The sequence below is a fragment of the Taudactylus pleione genome, unplaced genomic scaffold (genome assembly GCF_031769625.1).
Source record: "Taudactylus pleione unplaced genomic scaffold, aTauple2 ptg000171l, whole genome shotgun sequence".
NCBI classification, from domain to species: Eukaryota; Metazoa; Chordata; class Amphibia; order Anura; family Myobatrachidae; genus Taudactylus; species Taudactylus pleione.
Genome location: NW_028284573.1, coordinates 1,828,329 through 1,834,162, shown reverse-complemented (window position 1 = coordinate 1,834,162; position 5,834 = coordinate 1,828,329).

The following is a 5,834-nucleotide window of genomic DNA, read 5'->3' as shown; positions in this document are numbered from 1 at the left end:
CGGGGAAACGCTCACTGTCCAGGACATACAACAAGGATGAAGTATCACTCGCTGGAACATCGCTCAGTGCACTGAAGCATTATGGGACAATTGCCTGCTTCAATTATTATATAATTCCGAGGGGCCGATGTCTTTGTGAAGCAATTGCTGGGAAATGGAAATGGAAAGAGCTGCGGCTCGGTTACATAACTGTGACATTTGGATATGATTTAGAGCAGTGACAGGCAACCTGATACACCTCAGGGGCCACATGGGTTGCCCGGTCACCTTCCAAAGGGCCAAACATTACCCTTCATCTCAGTTATAAGTTGAAGTAATACAATTAATCAAAGAAAGAGCCACTTATGTGTAATAACAAATCAGCAGGCATTTTACACAAGGGTTACAGCTATAACAAACATGTCTGACAATAACACAGGTAGGAGCTGGGGGCCCTAGGGCTGACTGATGCCCACCAGTGTATTAAAGTGTTGCTGGAGCTTCTATCCTGACAGAATACATATGGACTAGATATGACGTTTATTTCAAAAGTTGGTAAATGTAAAGAGGAAGAACATGGGTATTGCTAGAAACTGCAGCTGGGCAAAGTAGATGAGCACTAGCTCACAGAGAAGTCCCATTTACCACCAAGATGGCGACCATGTACCAGAATCGTTCCGAAAAGAGTGGACTCTGTAACTGCCTTTTACATCTTTCTATACTCCGATTATAATGAGGGCTATTTAATAACAAAGTAGGCAATTGTAAACGTTTAGTAACCAATAGCAACAAGTCAGCCATCTTGTCCCATTGTCCTATTTGCACTAGTTCCATTAAAGCTATTGGGTGACCAGTTGCTATGGTAACTGCACTTTATGCACAGCGTTAGTAAATCACTCTTGGGGGATACATTTACTAAAGTGAGAGTTTTTAGAAGTGGAGGTGTTGCCCATAGCAACCAGTCAGATTCTACTTAAAATTTATCTAGCACCTTCTAGAAGATAATAGCTAGAATCTTATTGGTTGCTATGGGCAACATCTCCACTTCTAAAAACTCTCATCTTAGTAAGTTTACCCCTCAGTGTCTGTCTTACATGGCATAAACCTGTAGTAGTCTGTGCTAATGATAATCTGCTTGGGTTTGTAGCATGGGGCAACCTGAGGGGCAGCAGGGAATGAATAAAAAACCAATGCTAAATTCCTTACAGCATATTTACCTAATGCCTCATAATGATAGTATTACATAACTGCACCAAACGCACATAAAAATGTTTTCGGCTGCGTGCATAAGAGTTGGGCGTATAGGAGTCCTCTCATGCACCGAGACTAAGAATGACCACCCCCTCCCTACCCCCCAAAGTTCTTGGGAACATACCTGCTGCAAAGAAAGTTTGGAGGTTTAATTAAATGCCCTGGCACTAATGTTACTCTCTGGGGAAAAGGATGCTTGTGCCAGTGGAGTGGTCTGGAAAATTAAATTAAATTCCTGTACACGAGTCCAACCCGTGGACTGTGCACTGACTTTCCCTGTATACAATGACATATTACATATAGAGTATGTGTGTACTGTAGGTGTCGTATTACCTTATACTATAACTTATTGCCTTATAGGCAGAAAACGTACTTTCAATGAAAGATGTTCCCTGTAACAATATATTTATAAATATTTGAAATGACAATAAATTCTTTTCGTATGCAAAGACCTATTTCATGCTTCTGATCGTTACAGCGTCGCTGATAATTGTATGGAAAATGTTACCTAAAGAGGCTGGCAACCCTACTGACGGGGAAATCTGGCACCATTATAGCATGTGTTTAATTGCTTTTCCCCGTGAATATTCCCCGTTGCTGATTTCACCATTATTTCCTCTCCTCCCCCTTCTGTTTCTCTTCTCTACCACAGGATGTAAGTTAATTAACATCGGCTAAATTAAATTATCGATGGTAAAATAAACTTTCATTATTTCAGTAAACCCAGTTTACAGACACTGGAAAATGTATTGGACAGACAGCAGTAAGCCGTATTTGCCAGCTGGCAAGGTTGGCAAACACTTGAAAATAAGTTGAGCTGGGGGCGAACCACTGGGGGATAAACAGAACTGTGAGGACGTGTAAAGGGGAGACATGAACAGAGGTCGCTGGTTCATTACTGAGAAGCTTGTTTTCAATTCTGAAATAAACTTGGCGGCTTTAAGCTGGTGGGGATAAATGAAAGTTTTCCAGTTGCCCAAATGCACTGGCATCAGCCATTTGCTGGTACCCAGCTACCAATGTGAAATGGTTTTTATTGAGCATTTTATTTTTGATGTGATCTCTTACACTACACTCAGTAAATCATGCAATAAATGTATATTTGTGCAACTGTACCCAAGAGTCAGGAACACATGTAGAAATGACCCGGACGTGGACCTCTGTAGGGACAGGAGAGGTATAACCATGACCACACCCAAGAGTCAGGAACACATGTAGAAATAACCCGGACGTGGACCTCTGTAGGGACAGGAGAGGTATAACCATGACCACACCCAAGAGTCAGGAACACATGTAGAAATAACCCAGACGTGGACCTCTGTAGGGACAGGAGAGGTATAACCAAGACCACACCCAAGAGTCAGGAACACATGTAGAAATGACCCAGACGTGGACCTCTGTAGGGACAGGAGAGGTATAACCATGACCACACCCAAGAGTCAGGAACACATGTAGAAATGACCCAGACGTGGACCTCTGTAGGGACAGGAGAGGTATAACCATGACCACACCCAAGAGTCAGGAGCACATGTAGAAATGACCCGGACGTGGACCTCTGTAGGGACAGGAGAGGTATAACTATGACCACGCCTCACGCTGCTCAAACCATTGGAATTTACAGCGCTACAGGGAGTGGCCATGCCCTCTCCAGAAGCCCCGTCCCTTAATACCCGGGCCCACCTCATGTCTTAGCGGCCTATAAGGCACTTAAAGATCCACTTTGTGTATAATGAAGAGCTTGTTCTCAGCTCGGTCGCCTTCACCCCGGATTTAAGAACGGCCCCCGTAAAATTCTTCACGCAATTTTTTTGGGGTTTGTGGCTCCGTCCGGTTGTACATACAGCGGAGGTGACTAGTTTCTAGAGAACTGACGGTGCAGTCACATGAGTATTACCTCACCCTATCGCTCTGGGGCCTCAGAATGTATAGAACCAGCCAAGCTGTATCTCCTTGTGACTATATGTACCCTAGAATGGAATTTGGGAACCTCTCACATCCATGAATTCAAAATAGTTTTACGGCATAAATAGGGGTCCAGCTATCAAACATGACTGACGCAAAACAAAGAGGATTAAAATAAGGCGGCATAACCCGAGTACATTAGGGGCCTATTCACATATATAGGGTGGAATCAGCGGCTTACATACTTGGAGGAAGGAAAAGCCCGGAATTATATCCCACGGTCACCTAGGTGTCAACATTTTAAAATAATTAAATTTTCGTTAATGAGAGAGACATCTTCGTGTGTCAGGTGGGATACGGTCTGAGTAGACATTTCATGATGACAATCCCCATTATAGGACCTTTACTGGTCTCCTATTCAATACACGTCAGAATAAAACGCCCAGAGTACACAGGTGGGTAGAGAGGATGGATGGCAGGACATTGGGACATAATGTAAGAGGATTAGTAGGAACAGTTGGAAAGGATGTGGTTACACTATTAATCATTGCTAGTTTGGGAGGTTATCGTTTAATTCTTTAATCTCATTTAATTACTGGCCAGAGGCTAAAATTTTCAAGCGCTTGCATGTACATCTATTAATCTGACTTAATCATGCCCTACAGCCGAGAGCACGTTGCGACATATATATCATCATCATCATTATTATTATTATGTCCAAATCTACATACTTAATACCTCTTACAGAAACATTTTCAATGCACACTTTTTGTAACCCATGACAACCAATCAGATTGCAGCTTTCTTTTCTCTAGTAGATTTTTAAATGTAAGATAACATCCGATCGGTTACAATGGGTACCACCATATTGATGCACACAACTCCATGCTATTAAATAACACATTTTATGCAGTACTGTAAAGAGATAATTTGCTCTTCACATCAGCCCCTGCCCCACTGGAGATTACAGTCTAGGGGTCCTATAGATTAACGATGCACAACCACTTTAGCGTTCGCTAAAGGGGTCATGTCATCCTTTCTGTATTCAAGAAAAACAGCGGATTACCGCTGTTTGGCACAGCATCGTTCTCGCCATCTTTAGATGCTGTACCCATTGATGGCGGTGCCCTCCCGGCTTCAGCAAAGCCTTCCAGGCACTGTGGGATCCCGTGTCATACACGTGTGCAGACGGACCGTCACGCATGCACATTACACCGAGCCCTGCTGGGAGGGGCTGTTATATGTATAATCTGTATAATCTATGTATAATATATTATCTTTTTATCAAAAGAAACAGGTTTAAATAAAATTGTGCTAAATGAATTTGTGTTTATTCTTTTGTAGTTTATGCAGCGCTGAGAAAAGAAAATTGATATATGAAATAATAAAATATTTTGCAGTCTTTTTATCGTTGCAATAGCTGGCACCCAGCGCACAGGTCCGTTATTCCCCAGCCGTACGTGTAAATCACGTGTCACGCAGCATTTACCTTCTTACATAATAATGAGCGAGACGTGATGTAGTTAGGGTCAGGGATGCCAAAATATAATTTGTGTGTTTGACAAAGTCAGTGTTTGTTCAATGATTAGAAAATATCACTTCCGGCCACAATGCTGATATCTGGTAACATATCCCATGTCTTTGGGTCTGATTCACTACGGATCGCAATACTGCGCACGCACGCTGTTCAACTGCGATAGAAAGCCAAACCACTGCAATCACAATACAAGCTCAGCACTACATAAGGACGCCCACTTTACCAAACGCACAACCGTAATACTTAGCAGAATAGAGAAACCATCGGTACAATCGAGTACCATCGGACCCATACGTACACTTACACAAGCCCGGATCTTACTCAGAAATTGCTAACAGCCGCGCACGCTATGATTCCTCAGGCTGCGTATGGCTTTGCAGTGGATAACTTATGCACGCCCCTGCAACAGCGTTGAAACACACTGGCACGCCTGCGTTCATCCGATCACCCTCCTGTCACCACCCACAAACGGCACTTCCTGTCAATCACTCTGCGATGGGTCTGCGTAGCCTCTGCGATCGCACTACCAATCACAGTGGCTGGTTTGCATATGCATGCGCAGAATGCAATAATCAGACTATTGCGTGTGTATTAGCAACTGCGATACTTGCTGAATCAGGCCCTTTGTATGTAAACTATATTGTGGGGATTACTTTTCATTACCATTCATTTTCTTTATATAAGCAATGCATTGGCTGTTCTCTCTGCAGACAAACATCCAAGTGCCTCTTTGTTTTTTCAAAACCTTCCACGTTGGCGCAGGAAGCATTTTTAACGGTTCCAGGACAGCACTTCTGCGGAATGACTGTCGCCAAGGTAAACCTGGGAGAGCCAACGTTCCAGTGGGCAGTCGCTGTGTTGTTGGTGGGACTGTACTTGCTGTTCGTTACTTAAACTATTTTATTTCAGCATTACCTCCCAGACAGACAGTACTGCTCTAGTGTATGGGAATTGTTATTAATACAAATAGTGAAAGGAACAAGAAAATATCAAGGCACAGGAAATAAAAAAATATATATATTCTATTTCAATTAAAAATATACCTAATTTATGCAACAGAGCAGAATGTATAAATTCATGTAAGATGATTTAAAATTTATTGATGTTAACTTTATTTAATCTGGAAAGGGAAAACGAGCGCTTGTGAATACTATATCGGGGAAAA